Source organism: Phascolarctos cinereus, unplaced genomic scaffold (assembly GCF_003287225.1).
Source record: "Phascolarctos cinereus isolate Bilbo 61053 unplaced genomic scaffold, phaCin_HiC Scaffold_9;HRSCAF=440, whole genome shotgun sequence".
In the NCBI taxonomy this organism is placed as follows: domain Eukaryota; kingdom Metazoa; phylum Chordata; class Mammalia; order Diprotodontia; family Phascolarctidae; genus Phascolarctos; species Phascolarctos cinereus.
In genome coordinates this window covers 148,950,887-148,970,094 of record NW_027556402.1, presented here as the reverse complement: position 1 = coordinate 148,970,094, position 19,208 = coordinate 148,950,887, and the positions used below count along the sequence as shown (strand labels likewise).

Genomic DNA, 19,208 nt, shown 5'->3' with positions numbered 1-19,208 from the left:
ATCGAGGTGATAGTTTACTGAGGGGTAGGGGCAGGGGGGGGGGAAGATCCACATGGTCAGACCTAAGCTTTATAGGAAGATTAATTTGACAGCTCATGGGGGGATGGGCTGGAGTGAGGAGAGACTTGAGCAAGGAATTAATCAAAAGGAACTACAATAGTCCAGAAGTAAGGTGATGAAGGCCTGCACCAGGGTAGTTAGTTGCCTTTGTCTGAGGAGAGAAGGGACATATATGAGAGCTATTACAAAGGTAAAATTGACAAGATTTGACAACAGATTGGATATGGGGGGTGAGACAGAATAGAGTCAAGGATGACACCTTAGTTGGGAGCCTGGTTGACTAGGAAGATGGTGGTATTTTCCATTAGTAATAGGAAAGTTAGAAAGAGGGAATGATTTGACAGTCAAAGTGATGAGTTCCATTTTGGACACATTGAGTTTAATATGTACACTGGACATCCGGTTTGAAATGTACAACAGGCAGTTGGAAATGTGAATTTGGAGGTTAGAGCTGGATAAATAGATCTGAGAATCATCAGCATAAAGATGATAATTGAATCCATGGGATTTGATGAGATGACTCGGATAAAATTGAGAGAGAAAAGAGCCCTGGGGATCACCCACAGTTATTAAGGAGTGAACTGAAGAAAGATCAAGCAAAGGAGAGAAGGAACAGTCAGACAAGTAGGAAGAGAACCAAGACAGAGCAGTGTCATGGAAACCTAGAGAGAAGAGAGCATGAAGGAAGAGAGAGTGATCCACAGTGTCTAAGGCTGAAGAGAAGTCAGGAAGGATGAGGATTCAGAAAAGGTCTGGCAAACAAGAGATTATTGGTCATTCCCAAGAAAGCAATTTCAGTGGAATAATGATTGTAGAGAGTTAAAAAGAGTAGGAAGAAAGGAATCAGACTCCTCAACAGTAGATGTCCTTTTCAAGGACTTTAGTGACAGAAGGGAGGAGGGATATGAGATGATTACTAGTGGGGATGTGAGGATTAAACAAGAGTTTTGATGAAACAAGGGCAGCAGTAAAGCAGTTAGCAAACAGGGAAAGATTAAAGACAAGTGAGAACATCGGGAATGAAAAAGTATTATTTATGGATATTGAGGAATCAGGCCCTATCAAGGAGAAGGGCCACCTCCTTATATGAGAAATGGGAAGAGGTGATGGTGGCAGAAGGCACCTAGATAATGAGGAATGAGAAAGAGAGAAGCTCTGGACAAAGAGGCCCCAATGCAGACCTTGAGTTATCAGGCAAAGTTCTCAGCTAAGAGGGTGGGGAAAGAGGAAGCCTTGAGAGACTTAAGGAGGGATGAAAAAATATGGAAAAGCCATTGTGTTGAGTGAAATCATAAGTTAATTAGGGAATTGTAAAAGGATTGTCTTGCAGAAGTAAGTATCCAGTTGAGATGATGTAACGTGAATGTGCAATGGCCCCATCAGCGCATTTAGTGGTATTATCCAACATCATTCAGTAGCATATGAGTAGGGGTTAAGGCAACAATAGTAGGAGTAATCCAACATCGAGGCTTGGCAGAGCAAGATCAGTGACAAAATAAGGGGGCAAGGGAGTCAAAAGAAGAGGACAGTGTAGAGATGACTGTTTACCAAGGGGTCAAGATGGCAAAAGGAGATTGTTGCTAGAGCAGGGATAATGAATGCCCTGGGAAAGAAGAGGGGTGCAGTGATTGGAGGTCACAGTGAGAACTAAGAATGGGGTTTGGGATTACAAGGTAGAGAAGAAAGAGGTGGAATGACAACAGACTGATCAGATAAGGAAATTTCAGAATTCACAGTGCATCTGGAGATGATGGCAAGATGGAAGGTATGATTATCTCTGTGTGTAGCTGAGGTGAGATGGAAGAATAGGTCTTTAAAATGAGTAAGCTGAGGATCTGGGAGGTTAGGGTGTTTGAGGGAGTATTAATATGTATGTTGAAGTTCCCTAGTATAAGGCAGAAGTTGGGGAGGAAAGACCGTGAGTCGAAAAGCAGGTCAGTAGACGATAGCTATGAGAATTTTGATTGGGTCATAGATATGGGTTGAGTGAAACCTCAAAGGAGGAGAGAGTCCTGAATCATAGTGGTAGAGGGAGAGCCTAAAGTATGACAACCCCCAAGCCCCCCACCTTGACCAGTGAGTTGAGGTGAATGAGTGAGAAATTTCAACCAGTGCTAGAAAGTATGGCTAAGAGAGGCTGAGTCATCAGGAGGGAGCAAGGTCTCGGTTACAGCCAAAAGACAGAAAGACAGGGGAAGAAAAAGATTTAAGATAAAAGTAAGTTTGTTACCTATAGAGCAGGTAATCCCTCCAGTGCAGGATAGGGTAGTGGGACCCTAGAATCGGGAGGGGCTGAGGGGAATGGAAATAAGACATCAGACAATGGAGGATGGAGAAAGGGGTCCAAGTGACAGCAGAGAGTTCAGAATCACTGGAATGGGGAGTGTAATACAGAGGAATGAACTCAAGTGGGTTGTCAGCATCTCTAGGAGTTTGGCCTCTGGGTGAAATCCTCTCAGAGCCTTAGGCCACTCAGCTACAGTGACTAGTAAGGGGAGTTGAAGGCAGGAGATGGTAAATTGTTTCTCCCCTTCCCCCTAAGGCAGGGGACAAGTGCAAATGGAATGGCAGTACTTCATAGGCAGATGACCCAACTCCCACACAACTACTCAAGCAAAAATCTAAATTCACACCAGACCAAATGAAACCTAATGAAAAGTTACATTAAGTGACTTCTTCAACAACAGAAGTATACCGAAAAAGCATCCAGAAGCCTGAAGATGACCAGAGAAAGATCAGAGACACATGTAGCCTGCAGGGCTGCAGAATAGAGGGGTCCCAAGGGAAAGCCTCTGCACTCAGACAGGGTCACCAGCCCAAGTGCCCAGGGGCTCTGAGATCCTTGGCACTCAGTCCATTATTAGATCACTACCTTCCCAGGGATCCCACTTCTGGACAGCTCTAATTGGGTGTTTTTCATCCAAAATATAAGACCAATTGTTTCTTATCCCCACTGAAACTCATTTGTCAATAGGTACGCCTATTCACACAACCTTAAGAGAATCTTCCCAAAGTTTACCCCTAACTTGGCCTTTCATTATACAAAAAGATTAGTGTCATCCGCAGACCTTGGAAGTTATGTTCCTGCCTCTGATCATTTATTTATTTATTTGTTTGTTTGTTTGTTTATTTATTTATTTTTGGTGAGGCAGTTGGGGTTAAATGACTTGCCCAGAGTCACACAGCTAGTGAGTGTTATGTGTCCGAGACTGGATTTGAAAGCAGGCCCTCCTGACTCCAGGGCAGGTTCTCTATCCACTGTGCCACCTAGCTGCCCCACTGTGATCATTTATAATGTACATTACATAAAATCATGAAAGATGCCTATTTAAACCTGCTCTATTTTTTGAATCTTAGCCAGCTCTTTGGCCATTAAAAAAAGGCATTATTCCCTATCCAATAGTGACTGAGTTTGGAACTTTGTCAAAGACATTTAAAAGTCACTGGTCCTCTCTTATCCACATGTCTATCTACAAATTCTGTAGTAATCACTCAAAATCTAAAAAAAACTAATAATGAAAGCTCCTTACCCTTTGGCAGGGAGTTGATACTTTAGAGCAGGGGCAGGGAATCTAGAGTCTCTAGGCCACACGTGGCCCCCTAGGTCCTCAAGTGCAGTCCTCAGACTGAATCCAAACCCTGAGGCGGCTGGTTCTCCACCCTTGCTCTAGAAGGTCAGAATGAAACAGACAATGAGTGAATTTGTTTTTCTTGACTCCACTTGTTGAAGGGAAGGGCTTTGGAGAGGGAAAGGGGCATCTGGAGGTAGTAAACGTGAAGTAAAAAGAAAAGACAAGAATGACTGTATTGTCGATAAAATTCAGAAGGGGATATAGTAGGGCAGTCAGTATTGGTGCTAACATGTTAAAATGTAGTATATACACAAAAAACCCAAGCTGACTGTAATAGCAATGAACAGTTTCATTTACCATCCTTTTGTTTCTATCCTTTATATATGGAAATGTTCATCTTTATTGATGCTTGTCAAGTCCATGATTTAAATTTTTTTAAAATAAAAAGCCCTCCAGTTGGTTAGGTGCTATTTCCTCTAAGAGAAATCACACAACCAAGTTTTCTTCTAAAATATTCTGTTCAATAATGGATTTACTTCTTCTAAAAGTTTCAAGGAAAATCTTACAAACATTAAATCTGAATTTGCTTTTAGGTGCTCAGTAAGTCATTGTTTTCTATTAGTCTTACTTTTCTAACCTAGAAAATGAGTCTAGTGCAACATACCTGTTCTACCTGAATCAAGCAGATTCATTACTAGAGAATGCACGTAAAACATTAAGATAGCAATAATGCAATGTACCATAGTTAAACAGAACCTTACTTTTAATTGCTTCAAAGCACTTTATGACATTAAACCACAAAGCCTCCTGAAGCGTAAGATTTATTCTGAATCTTTATTTATTAAGTATCTTTATTGATGGAAGAATTGATTAACAGGAGAGTGAGAAAGAGATCTCAGTTTTTCTGGTATTCTATTCATTAGAAAAGCCTAATTCAGCAGGTCCTTCATTCCCCCCTCACCTCCCTTGCCTCAGTACCTTCATGTATAAAATGAGAGGGATGATATGACTATGTTCTTTTCACTTCTAACATCTATGATCCAATGAAACTACTATAGAAATATTAATACTGGAATTAATTCTGCCCTAGCTCTTTAGTGCCCTAGCACAAAGAAACTTGCAATACTCCCAACTATGTATTGTTTAGCAAAGGAGCTACTTACACTTACACATTCATTTCAGAATTTTACTCTTGTCTTTGTTGTCCAGCACGGCTTTCTATACCTCATTTATTCATGAAGGTCAGAATAGACAGGAAAGGGAATAAGTACTTCTATAGCATCTACTATGTGCCAAGTCAGAATGGGAAATGAATAAGCATTTTTACAAAACACATCCTATGTGCCTTTGGCATGCTATGGCATTGTGCTTTTTACAAATACTTTCTCATTTGAGCTTCACAATAACCCTGCTAATTATTCTCATTTTACAGTTGAGGAAACTAAGGCAAATGCTGGTTAAGTGACACTTCCAGGGACATAGAGCTAGTAAGTGACTGAGGTCAAATTTGAACTCAGATCTTCCTGACCCCAATCTTAGCGCTCTATTATCTGTTACCACCAACTGCTCTGTGGCAGAATGGAGAAGTGGATATGAGGGCTGGATTTCCCTAAGAATTTGTAATGCCTTCTCAGTTATAGAGAAGTTAGTTACCCTAGATGTCAGGATCAAATGAAATTCCATATCACTACAATAACAATCTTTAGCTTCCAGTATCAGAACCTAAGAAATTTAGGCATTCAATACAAATAAATTCAAACCAATAAATTCAATTCAACAAGTTGTTTATTAAGCTCCTACTATGTACACTGGGAACATAGGCTGTAAGGGTCACACAAAATTTAGATGAGACATTGTCCTTGCACCCATGGCACTTTCTGGATGGGGGATATGATATATACGTAGATAACAATACAAAAATAACACATGATAATAATGACTTGGAGGGGGGGAAGGTCATTATCAGCTTGAGAAATCACATAAGTCTTCATGGAGGAAGTGGTGTTTAAAATAAAAAGGACTGGCATTCAACAGATGAGGCTGGGAAGAGGGAAGGCATAACACATACAGGAAACAGTTTCATTAACAAAGGCATAGCAGTGTGAAGACAGGAGAAGTACAGGAAACAACGGTGTCAGACTGTGGAAAGCTTCCAATTCCAAGTCAAAGAATTAGAATTTGACTCTGGAAGCAAGAGGGAGCCTTTGGAAATTTTAAACAGATACCTGTGCATGAGAAGTCTACTACAGGGTAAAGCATAGAATGTATGCAATTGTCCAGACTGGTGGTAACAACTCGAATCTACCATGAGGACAAAGCCTCTATAAATGGATAAAGTTTTATCCATCACTCTGTCTGCTCCTCATATCTCCAACAACCCTGCTACTATTATTCCCATTTTGCAGTTGGGGAAACTGAGGCAAACAGCTTCTCACTGAACTTGCTGACCCAAGATATACAGAGACAAGATTAACATTTTTTAAATAAACATTTTTAAAAGCTAAGGAAAAATACAAGAGGATATTGGGGAAAGCAAAGATCTGGCACAAGAATAGGCAGTTATGGGGCAGCTAGGTGGTGCAGTGGATAGAGCACTCGCCCAAGAGTGAGGAGGACCTGAGTTCAAATGTGACCTCAGACACATAACACTCACTAGCTGTGTGACTCTGGGCAAGTCATTTAACCCCACTTGCCTCACAAAAAAAAAAGAATAAGCAGTTAGGTGGTGCAATAAACAGTATTAAACTTAGAATCAGGAAGACCTGAGTTCGAATATTGACTCAGATAATAGCCACGAGTCCCTGGCCATGTCACTTAATCTGTATCAGGCTCAATTTCCCCATTTATAAAATGGGTATAATAATAGCACCTATTTGGTGCTATGATGACGCAATGAGATAATATACATAAAGCACTTTCCAAATCTTCAAGTGCTATTTAGATGCTAGCTATTATTAGATGATAGGGCCAAGGCTATAGTAACATAGTATAGGACCATTGTGGTATGCTCCTGGTCATCATCAGTTATAGCACAGACAAAAGCAGCAGCCACTCAGAACTGTGTCTTAAGAGCTAATGTATAGAGTATACATGTTTCTAAGTACATTGGGGAAAGAACTAAAGAATTAGGCAAATTCCTTAAAAAATTTATATATCCAAACCTATATACCTACTAGGAGATGATAAACATTTTCCTATGCCAGAATTTGTGGGTTCAAATAAAATGCATGTCCCTTCCGTTAGTGTTTCAATGACAAAATTTGGGGCTTACATCATAAAATTTTTAAAACTGCCTATTTTTTAAAAATCACAGTATGAAAGTACTAACTTTTTGCACTACAGAAAAACAAACCTCGAAATCACTCTTCTTAAGCAAAAAAAAAAAAAAAGAAAGAAAATAGGCCACAGTTTTATTCTCTTAAAGTATCATGTGGAGATACCACTAGCTGTGGTTGAAACATAATATTGGAGTAAATGAGGACACAGAATGCTGAAAATTCATGTCATCTATTGAGAATATGCTCAGTTCAAGAAATGTTCAATCATCAAATTACATTCACTGAATAAAATATTTGGTTTCTGTGGCCTTTGTTTGAAGTTACATCAAATGAAATCCAACACAGACAGACATACCCACAGCCAACTTACATCCATGCCAATGGCCAGCAGCCACAGGAAATCCCTGAAATCCTGCTGTCCCTTGGATTTCCACTCCCTTCTTTCCTCTGCCAACTGCTGCTCGCCACTCCCTATCACCTTACCAAGTCACAGAATCTCAATGTAGGAAGAGACCTCAATACCACCTAATCCAACCCATACTCAAATAAGAATTTCCTCTAAAATACGCCCAACAACTCGTTATTCAGCTTTTGCCTAAATATCCTAAGTTAGGGAGAACCCAAAACCTCCCTAAGGCAGCCCATTCCACTGTGGGATAAAGTTTAAATTTGCCCCCACAACTTCCACCCATCACTCCTACTAAACCTCTCTTCCATTTGACAGTCTATCAAATACTTATATATAACTATCGCACCTTCCTTTTTCCAAGCTAAATATTTTCAGTTCCTTCAACCTAACCTTCTATGTAATGAAATCAAGACCCTCTACCAACCTGGCTACCCTCCTTCAGTACCACTGTCCAGCTCATTAATACCCTTACTGAGATGTGATGCCCAGGATTGAACAAAATACTCCAGATGTGGACTGACTAGGGCAGAGAACAATGGTAATATCACCTCCTTAATTAGAGACACAAGCCCTTTCTTACAACAACCTAAGACTGCATTTGATTTATTGGTCATCATATCACACTATGGACTCCTTGTATTAACCTTGTAGTCTACTTCCACCACCTGATCTTTTTCAACTAAACTATTATCTAATCACACCTCTCCTATCAGTACATGGAAAAAAAAATTTTGAAATCAAAACTTTGTATTTATCACAATTTAATTTCACATTATTAGAGTCGGCCCAATATTCTAACCCATAAAGATTCAACTCAATTCAACATACGTTTACTGAGCACCTACTATGTGCTTCATGTTGTGCTAAGTACTAAAGATAAAAAGACAAAAAACTTAATATTTCCTAACTTCAATGAACTTACATCCTTCTTGAAGGAAATAGTAGGCATACAGGTAAGTAAATAAATAATGTATGTAAAGCAAGTACAAAATAATTTGAGAAAGAGAACTATTACGGTAATGTTTTGCATGATTGAACACATATAGCTTATAACAAACTGCTCACTGTCTTAGGGAGGGGAGAGATGAAAGAGGGAGAGAGAAAATTTGGAACTCAAAAAAGTTTTTTTTAATGTATGTTAAAAATTGTCTTTACCTGTAACTGGGGAAAAAATAAAATACTATTTTTAAAAAAGAGTAAGAGAGAAAACTCTAATACCTGGAAGAGTCAGGAAATACTTCAGGTAGAAGATGGAACTCAAGCAAAGTGCTGAAGGAGTTAAGGGTTCTAGGAGCTAAAGATGAGAAAGCAAAACATTCCAGGTACAGGAATCAGTCTGTGCAAAGGCTCACTGGCAGGAGATGAAATAACATGTGCCATCAGGAACAACGAATTGAGCAGTCTAGTTAGAGCAAAGAGTATATGACAGGGTATAATATAAGACGTCTAGAAAGACTGGTTGAAAACAGATTGTGAAGGGCTTTCAATGGCAAACAGCACAGTTTATCAATTTTATCCTAGACATACTAGGAAACTTCTAAAGGTTCTTGAGTATGATTGTGACATGGTCAGACCAGTGCTTAAGGAATATCAGCTTGATAGCTATGAGGAAGACCGCGTGGAGAGAGCAAAGAAGATCAAATAGAATACTATAATATTCCAGGTATAAGATAATGAAAGATTGAAACACAGTGGCTGCGGTGTGAATTAAGAAGGGGATAGATTCAAGAGACTGAGGAAGGAAATTGACAATGGTTGACAAGTACTAGATATGGAAAGAGAAGAACTCAAGGATAACTTAAAGGTTTTTAACTTAGGTGACCAGAAAGAAGGTGGCATCCTCAACAGAAATGGAGAAATTAGAAAGAGGGCTGGATATAAGGAGATGAGATATGCTCTGGACATGATGTGTTTGAGATACCTACAGGATGTCCAATTTGAAATGTTTATTAAGCAGTTGGTAATTCAAGACAAGAGCTCAGTAGAGAGTTGAGGGATAGATATGAAGATCTGGGAGTCATCTGAATAGAGATATGTGAACCCATGGAAGCTTATGAGACCTTCAAGAAAGAGGCAATATAAAACAGAGCCCTGAGGGGGAAAAAAATCATGCATAGCAGATAGGGTATGGATAATGATCTGGGGAAGGGGACTGAGAAGGCATTTTCAGACTTGTAGGCGAACCAGAAGAAAACAGTATCACAAAAACACAGAGTAGGGTTGAGAGAATATTCAAGAGAAAGGGAACTTCAATGTCAACTGCTTTAGAGAGTTTAAGAAGGATAAGTACTAAAGAAAGGAGATTGGATTTAGCAATTAAGGGATGATCGTTGTATGGAGAAGTGGTCAAAGAATAAGAACAAACAATTCTCAAAAGAATGGGTAACCGCTGACAATCATGTAATAAAATGAAAGAAAGAGAAATCAAAACATCAAGTTTCACTCAACAGCCAGAAAACTGGCAAAGATTATGTAAATGGGCAAAGTCAATGTTGGAAGGGTTATGCAAAGATTGTAGAAAGAATACCAACATATACTCTGTTGGTGGAGTTGTGAAGTGGTCTATTCATTCTGGAAGGCAATTTGGAATCAGGCTAAGAGAATAGCTAAAATGCCCAAGCCCTTAGACCTAGAGAACTCACATCTAGGTGAATGCCTAAAGGAAGTCAAAGACAGAATGAAAAGTCTCACATACACCAAAATATTCATAGCAACACTTTTTGTGGAAGCAAAGAACCGGAAACAAGTAGATGCCCACTGAATGGGAAAAAACTAAATAAAGGGTGGTACATGAATGTAGTAGACTGTGCTGCAAAGAATGACTATGAAGTTTAAGTTTCAGAGAAGCAAGGGAAGACTGATGTGAACTGATGAAAAGTGAATTAAGAATAATCATGAAAACAATATAAGAAATGACAACAATGTAAATGAAAAGAACAAAAAAGTGAAACTGCACAGTGTGTAAGAATAATGACCAAGCTTAGCTCCAGAGAAGTGGAAAAAGTACAAAGGTGGGCACCTATAGATGTGGACTGCTATAGATACTGTCAGTCTCAGTTAATGTGTAAGTCTTGCTGAACTTTTTTCCCTCTCATTCTTTTTGAATCTTTGTTACAAGTGAAGACTATTTTCAGAAATAAAGATGATATAAAAACAAAAGATCCATAAAGCATTTTAAACAACAAAAAAAGGTTAAGAGACCATTGGTAAATTTGGAAAGAGTAGGTTCAGTCCATGGGTGATGTCAGAAGCTATAGTGATCAGAATAGAAGAGTGAGAGGTTAGGAAGTGGAGGTAAAAACTGAAGCCAGCTTTAGGAGTTTGGCAGTGAAAGGAGATAGAGAAGAGGAAGGAGATAGAGGATAATAGTTTAAAAAGTCAGCATAGTCAAGAGAGAGTTTTTAAAGAATGAGAAGGATCCGGGTAAGTTTGTAGGCAGCAAGGAAGACACCAGTGGATAAAGAGAGAATGAAGATAGGGGAGGAGTGAGAAAGATGATCAAAGGGTCAAGCTTTGGGACAGACACTTTGGGGATGACAACGCAGAGGATTACTGTAAGGTAGTGAGGACTCAGCTGAAATTGGATATTGAATATGTAGTCGATCCCATTGGCACAGTCACATGACTTCCTGCAGCATCATTCAGCTACACTGGAGAAGAAGTAGAGAAGGCAGAGAGCAGGCATAACCCAGAGCTGGGGTTTGGGAAAGGATGAGGGACAACCGAACAAGGGGCCAAGGTAGTCAAGGGCAGAGAAGAACGTGAAGCTGAACTGGTTACATGATTTAGCTGGTGATCATCACTGGCATGATCTTAGGCAAGCCAATTACCCTGCCTAGGCCTCAGTTTCCACATCTGGACAACGAGGAAGTTGGAGGTGATGGCCCCTGTGGGCCACTCCAGCTTTAGAGCTACGATCTTATAAAGCCTCAATTGTGAAGAGAAGAAAGCTAGGTCACAGCAGGAGTGATGTTCCCTGTACATAGCAGGCACTTAATAAATGCTTGGCTGGTTGCATTGTTGGACTGGGAAAGAAAGATGTTTTGTTTTGTTTTTATTTTTTCTATTCTGAACTTGGCCAATGTCAATAGATATGAACATTTCCATCTACAAAGAACAGAGTGGATACAAAATGATAAATCTCTATCACACATAGATGAAACTTTTTTTAAAAATACCCATTAAATTTAACATGGCACAACCAAAATTACCCTGCTTGTCCAGGTTCCCTTCTAAACTTCCATTCTGTTCTCTCCTGTATATTTTAAAAATGTTTTGTGATGCTTTTTTCTATCTTTCCATTTTTTGGGAAGGGCTGCACCTCTATTATTAGTCCCCACTCTTTCTCAACCCCCTTCCTCTCCCCCCACTGAAAAAGATAATTGCCAAGTTCAGTCAGCCAAACCAAATGAACATATTGGTCATGTCTGAAAATGTATGTTCCATTCCACAATTACAGTCTGTCACCCCACTGCCAAGAGATGGGAAGCATGTTCCATCATAAATCTTATAGTCATGATTGGTTATTGAACCGATGAAGGTCACAGTTACTAAGTCTTCCATAGCCAGCTTCCTTTACAGTGTTGTAGTCACTGTATAGGAGGTAGCTAGGTGGCTCAGTAGATAGAGCAATGGGCCTGGAGTCAGGAAGATCTGAGTTCAAATCCAGCCCCAGAAACCCACCAGCTGTGTGACCTTGAACAAGTCACCCATCCCTGTCTGCCTCAGTCCCTCATCTGCAAAATGATCTATAGAGAAAAATGGCAAACCATTTCTATATCCAACAAGATCTTTTGGTATCTTGACTCTTATCCAGTCTGTCATCTTTCTGTCATCAGTAAACCTAATAAACAGACATTCTATGCCTTTATCCAAGTCATTGATAAAAATGCTCAATGGCACAAAGCCAAGCTCAGAGTTCTTGGGTACTCTGCCAGAACCTTCTTTCCAAGCCAATCATGCTAACTCTTTTGGTCTTGTCATTCAACTGGATTCAAATTCACCTAACTGTACTATCATCTAGCCCACATCTCTCCATATTTGCCACAAAAATAATTTTAGAGACTTTGTCAAATGCTTCGCTAAAGTCAAGCATTCTCCTTATTTAGCAGCTCAGCAAAACTATCAAAAAAGGAAGTCTGATATCACGTGGTCTTGCTGAAATCATGCTGGCTCTCTCTGATCACCACTTCCTTTTGCTCACTAACCATTCCTTTAATAAGACGTTCTACAGGTCTGCCAACCTCACTGGCTTGTAGCTTGTAGACTCCGTTCTCCACCCTTTTTAAAAAAAAATCAGGGCATTTCTGGCTTTGACCCAAAGCCACTGAGATCTGGGAGGTGGGACTCAGGAGAGAAGCCCAGAGAAAAAAACTGTGAACTCCTTGGGGATAATCTTCTCTTCATGCTCCCATACTCCTATGAAGGCAAAGCTGCTGATTCTCAAATCCTCAGCCAAAGTACACTCTTCCTCAGTTTCAATGAAGAAATTCTCAAGATAACCAGAGTCTTATGACCATTATCGAATACAAAAGCCCCTCATTTGATTTTCAAGTTTCATTGTTGCCTTTCATTTTTACACCAGTCACTTCCTCTTAACCTTCTCCCCTACTTCCTTGTAACCAAAAACCTCAAAGCATAGAGCCATAACAATCTACACAGCAACCATATCTTGCCATGTAAAGAATAGATTTGCATCATGGGTTCATTTAACTTTGCAAAATAACTGGACTTGAACCAGACATGCAAAACAACAAGAGAGAGACCATCCGGCTGTCCTGGGGAGTGGGCTTCCAAAAGCCACAATTCTGGTGCTACAGACCAGATTGAGGTCTGCTATGCATGAAAAGGACCTGCTTGTGTACAGTCCTTCCCCTTCCTACCCATGCCCCAGACAAATCCAGCAGCCTCTGGCATGGTGGAACAATGTAGGTAAAGGAAGCAAGGCCATTTGTAAGGGATCAATATTGACTCTAAGGCAGGGGCTCTTAACGAGGGATCCATAAATTTGATTTTTATCTACATTTCAATATCATTGGTTTCCTTTGTAATGCTACATATTTTTATTTTATGCACCTAAAAATATTCTGCAGACTCTGGGCTTCACCAGACTGCCAAAGGGTTCCATGATATAAAAAAGGAGCCACTCTGAAGACTGGATCAGTAGGGCTGGTATCTCCTACTTGGTACCCTGAGTTGCCTTTCTCCAATTCTTCCCCCACCCCATTTCTGGCCTCCTTTCTCTCTACCCATGAAGGAGATTAAACAAAGAGAATGACTATACCTGAATTTCAAGTATAATCAAAATGAACTATTAGTCAATTTGACTATAGTCAAAATTGATTCAGTGTTACAAACTGACATTAAGCATTAACTCCCTATAAGATGTGCCTCCACTGTACTGCATTCCATATAGGTAGTCCCAACCCTCCTATGGAGAGGAGGAAAGCAATTTCCTTATCAGTTCTCTAGGACTAAGATCATTCATCATAGTCCAACTACTCTTTGGTGTTATCCTCAAATTCATCATTTCCTCCTACACAGTAATACTCCAGTATGTTCATATAGCACAATTTGTTCAAACATTCACCAATTAGTGGGCATTCATTTGTTCCCAGTTTGTTTTTTTATCTTTATCCCTGACATCCTTGGGATATATGTCCCAAAGTGGAACAGTTTAATGACTTTACTTATATAATGCTAAATTAACTTTCAGAATGGCTGGACCAATTCACAGCTATACCAATAATGTATTTGTGTGCCTGCCTGCCCCTAGGTCCCCTTGTTTCCATTTGATCATTTTTGGATAATTTTATGAAATCCCCACATTTTGCAGATGAAAGAAAAACCAAGAAAAGACAAAATGATTTGTCAAAGCCAACAAGACATTAGTGAGAGCCAGGACTTGAACTCAGATCCCCTGACTCAAGTCTCCTATTTCTGCACAAAAAAGAGGAGGTGAGTTTTTTTCAACTTTTCTCTGGGGTAAAGCTTGTGGATCTTACTTTTTAAAAGGTCTTACATGGCTAATTCCTATGGCTGATGAAGGACTCTGTACTCCATACAGTCTATTTATTCTTTCCACTATGCTTAAAAACCCGAGCCTGGTTTTCCCTGAAGTGAGTCAAATCTTATTTATTTGCCCACCTCCCTCACACCTCCAATACAAACAACCAACAGCTGCACCTAAGTGTGACTTTGTCTTTTTCCTAGGAAGAGTTAAGAGAAAACAAAAAACAGAACACACCTGACACAGCACATTTACATAGCATTTATCCCTTATAGGTCCATCCAGGCTGCTGTAGTAAAAGAAGATAATTCAGGCTTCCTCACTTGCGCCATGTTGATGGTGATCTTGCAACAGATTGTTACGACCTCTGTTTCTCATCTTTCATCTTTACAAATAAAACAATTTTATCCATTGTTACACCTTCCCACAAATTCTTTGTAAACTTTTGTCTTTGAATCCTGCATCCTCAGGACTCTGACTGTGCCTCTTTACAAGAAGATGCTCTAGAGCAAAGGGTCTCAACCTTTTTGTGCACGGTGTATCCCCTTGGCAGTCTGGCAGAGCCTGTGTGGCCCTTCTCTGAATTATATTTTTAAATGAATAAAATTAAATCATAGGATTACAAAGAAAACCAAAGGTTAGTGAAAATAAAGACAAAGTATTTCGCCAAGTTTTTGGAAACCCTGAAATCTACAGTAGACCCTGGCTTAAGAATTCCTACCCTAGCTCTCTTTGTAGTAGCAAAGAGTTGGAAACTGAGGGGATACCTATCAATTGGGGAATGACTAAACAAGTTGTGGTATATGAATATAATAGAATACTATTGTTCCATGAGAAACAATGAGCAGGCAGATTCCAGAAAAACCTGGAAAGGCTTGCATGAACTGATGCTGAGTGAAGTGAGCAGAACCAAGAGAACACTGTACACAGTAACAGCAACACTGTGTGATGACCAGCTTTGATAGACTTAGTTCTTCTCAGCAATGCAAGGATATAAGACAATTCCAAAAGACTCATGACGGAAAATGCTATCCAGAGAAAGAACTACAGAGTCTGAACAAAGATTGAAGCATACTATTTTCTCTTTTTTGTTCTTTCTTTCTTGTGGTTTTTTTCCCTATTGCTCTGATTCTTTTTTCATAACATGGCTAATGTGGAAATATATTTAAGATGATTATACGTGTATAGCCTATATCAGATTGCATGCTGTCTTGAGAAAGGGGGAGAGGAGGGAGGGGGGAAAACTTAAACTCAAAATCTTACAAAAGTGAATATTGAAAACTAAAAATAAATAAATAAATAAATTTTAAAGAATTTATTTCTACCCTACAGTTAATTTGGATTGGGTCTCTCTGCTTGGAATCCTTTTCCATATGGATATTCCATCAGCAGCTCTACCTCAACAGGACCCAAACTGAATTCATCTTTTCCCCTCAAAAAAATCCTACCCCTTTCCCCTAGCTTTTCTAGTTCTATTAAGAGTACCACCAATCTTTCCGTGACCCAGCCTCTCTCTTAACCTCTTCCAAGGGTCTTCCCCTCACAGTTTGATTTTTTTTTTAAATTATAGGGGCCATCCCTTGACTCACTTCTTAAAGAGGCCTATTCACTATATGAGCTCTGCCTCACTCAAAGTGAGAACCCGAAAAGAACTTATCCTCAAAGGGCCAGGGTCTCCTATTGCATCCTGAGCTATCTCTAGCTGTCCTGGTGGATATCTGGCTACTGGACCCAGATGCTCTGGAGGAGAAAGTGAGGCTGGTGACTTTGCACAGCCCTCCCTCACTCAAAAGAAAGTCAATTGCAAGTCATGTCATCATCTCCCTGGTGTCATGGTCCTCTTCTAGGACAGATACAACAACAACAACCTTATCAATTCTACTTTGACAATACCTCTAGGGTTGTCACCATGCCACTCCCACCGCAACTACCCTAGGGTAGTCATTATCTCTTGCTTGAACTATTGTAACCATTTCCTAAGCTGATCTTCCTGATTTATCTGTTATTTATCCTCTCTTCAATTCATCTATCCTACATACCACAGGTATGGAATGTGGCCTATGTAGTCAAATGTGACCATTTTGCCAGTCTTATGCATATGTTGTCAGATATGGTCACTTTGTCAGTTTCAGTTAATTTTCCTAATGCGTCACTCTGATGACTTAAACTTTCTACTAAAAAAATTACAGCGCTTCCCCATACCCTGGAATATCAAGTGTAAATTTGTCATCCTAGCAGCTAGGTGACATAGTGGATACAGCATTAAGCCTGGAATCCGGAAGACCAGAGTTCAAATACAGCCTTAGGTACTTTCTAGCTGTGTGATCCTGGGGCAAGTCATTTAATTGATGTCTGCCTCAGTTTCCTCAACTGTAATATGGGGATAATAATAGCACTTACCAGCCAGGGTTCTTGTGAGGCTCAAATGAGATTATATTTGTAAAGTGCTTAGTACAGTGCCAGACACGTAATAGACACCATATAAACTATATAAACATTAGCTATTATTATTGTTGTTACTATTATTGTTACTACTATACGATTCAAGATTTTCCATAATATGAATCCAACCTATCTTGCCCGAGTTCTCATACTAAGCTTTTTCTGTACTCCCTTTGCCAACCAAATTTCTCTTGCCCATCTCCGCATCTCTGCTTCTATACCATTCTCCATCTACAATGGCTGAAGTCTCTTCCTTCAAAGCTCAAATCCACTCTTTCATGAAACTTAACCAAACAATCCAGGTGATTAATGCTCTCTCCCTACTCCACATTCTCATATTACTTTGCCTGGACTTTTCTTCTGCACTTATGTAGTCACAAATAATTATGATATGAGGGAAAGTGTGATGTCTCCCTCCCCCAACACTTCCATTAGATTATAATTTATTTGAGTATAAATGTCAGCTGTCATTAACATTAGCATCAGTGTGGTGTTGGACAAGTCATTTAACATAGCTGGAATTCAGTTTCCTCCTTTGTAAAATGAGATTGGAAACAACAACAACAATAATAATAATAGCTAACATTTATGTAGCACATTAAGGTTTGCAAATCACTTTACATATATTATCTTCTTTGATCCTCTCAGCAACCAAGAGGTAAGTGTTATCATCATTCCCATTCAATGACCTGCCCAGGGTCACATAGTTAGAAAGTGCTTGCAGTATTATTCAAACTCCAGCCTTCCTGACTTGAAGTCCACTCTCTCAATTTTTAAGGTCCCTTTCAGCTCTACAAATCCTATGATAAAATGAATAATTTGGATTTGAATAGACAGAGGCAAGTAGAGAGTTCACTCCAAGCAGTAGGAACAGCAACCCAAGGGAAGGAATGGGAAAATGGGCTTAGCACATTCATTACTCGAGAATAAAATAATGCACCTGGTTGAGTTGTTCATACTAGCTGAGTTTCTGTTTTTGATGGCACTTATTTCAACATGACATATATGAGGATGTTATATTATTATCATTATCCTCAGTTTTATCAAACTGTTCTCCTATCTGCCTCAGGGTAGCAAGACTTACTGAATCTCTCATCTTACCCAACACAAATGATTTTCATTTTCTGTATATTTTTAAGTAAGGTGGATTTTAGTGTATGTAAGGAAGATTTGGTTATTACTTTTTAGATAATAGTTCTGGGATGCTAGATAATATTTGCCATGAATTATGGTTGAAAACAATTTCTACTGCACAGTTGCAATGAGATATAGAGGTGACATAACATGATGGTTACTACGCATGTGCTGTGCTAGGTCATGATGATATTGTTAAAGTTAACCCGTGGGGCTGTTGTTGGCAATATGCCCTCTTTGTCTGTTGCCCTATAAAGCAAGTGGGCAGTGGGCAGTAAGGGGGGGTACCCATTTAGGGATTTGGGTAACTCATAGAGGAATGCATGTACCTGCCTTGATCGACCCCCATCAAGGCTTGGGGGGAATCTATGTGTTTGCCTCAACTGGCCCCCATTGAGGCTTAGCCCCTGTGAGAAGAGTTAGTAGGGAATGATGTAGGAGTTGGTACTTCCATTATCAGGAGACCATTGAGAAGACTAGACTAGAATAAAGTAAGTTTATTTAACCCCTCTGAAACTGTCTTCCTGTCTGACCAGATCAAAAGCAAACCTGTGCTAAAACACCTGTTAGTGTTAGGAGCCTTCCTGTGTTCTCCTGCTCAACAAATGGTGTTACCTGTGTGTTTACCTGTGAAACAATATTACAAAGCAGAATGCACCATTCTGGGAATCTGCATCTTTCCTTCATGAACGATAACAGCAGACATTTATGTAGAGCTGTGAGGTTTAGAAGGCATTTTTTGTTGTGCTAATAATAAGTTTAATGACATGACACAGTCATGCCAGCTCCAAACAGATGGACCAGGATGGCAAAGGTTAGCAGGCAGGAGAAATAGAGTTGGGAAGCAACACGCAGGTCTCAGGAGCCAAGAGTCAAGCAACAGGAATTTATGAAAGTAAGTAATCTATGCTAGGTGCTAGGCTAGGCTAGAGATAGACATAAATTAAATCGTCTCTGACTTTAAGAGCTTGCTTTCTCTTTGAGAACCTAATATTCTATCTCAACAGAGAGAGCCAGAAACAGGATGATGCCTGGGGGATAGAACCAAGGACCCCAGGGCCAAGGGAAAGGGTTCTAGGATAAATGCAGGTCCTGGGAGGGCTAACACAGGTGTGTTATCTACAGGGAGGTGGACAGTTGTAGACAACCCAAGGGGAAAGCCAAGCCCAAAAAGAGAGGTGCTGGTAAGGGTAGGGCAGGGTGGAAACACACATGAATGCCCAGGCCAAGGAATCAACCCTTCAGTGAGGAGGGATGTGGGGGAGCTGTCAAAACAAAATCAGGAAGAACTAAAAGCAAGGTCA

The 19,208-nt window shown here is 39.8% G+C and overlaps 1 protein-coding gene across 3 annotated transcripts in view; it reads right to left on the bottom strand.

The window, feature by feature from the left end:
- The window catches only part of TEC (tec protein tyrosine kinase), a 114,812-nt gene that overhangs the window by 89,494 nt on the left and 6,110 nt on the right, over positions 1-19,208 (bottom strand). The gene's annotated exons all lie outside the window — the stretch shown is intronic.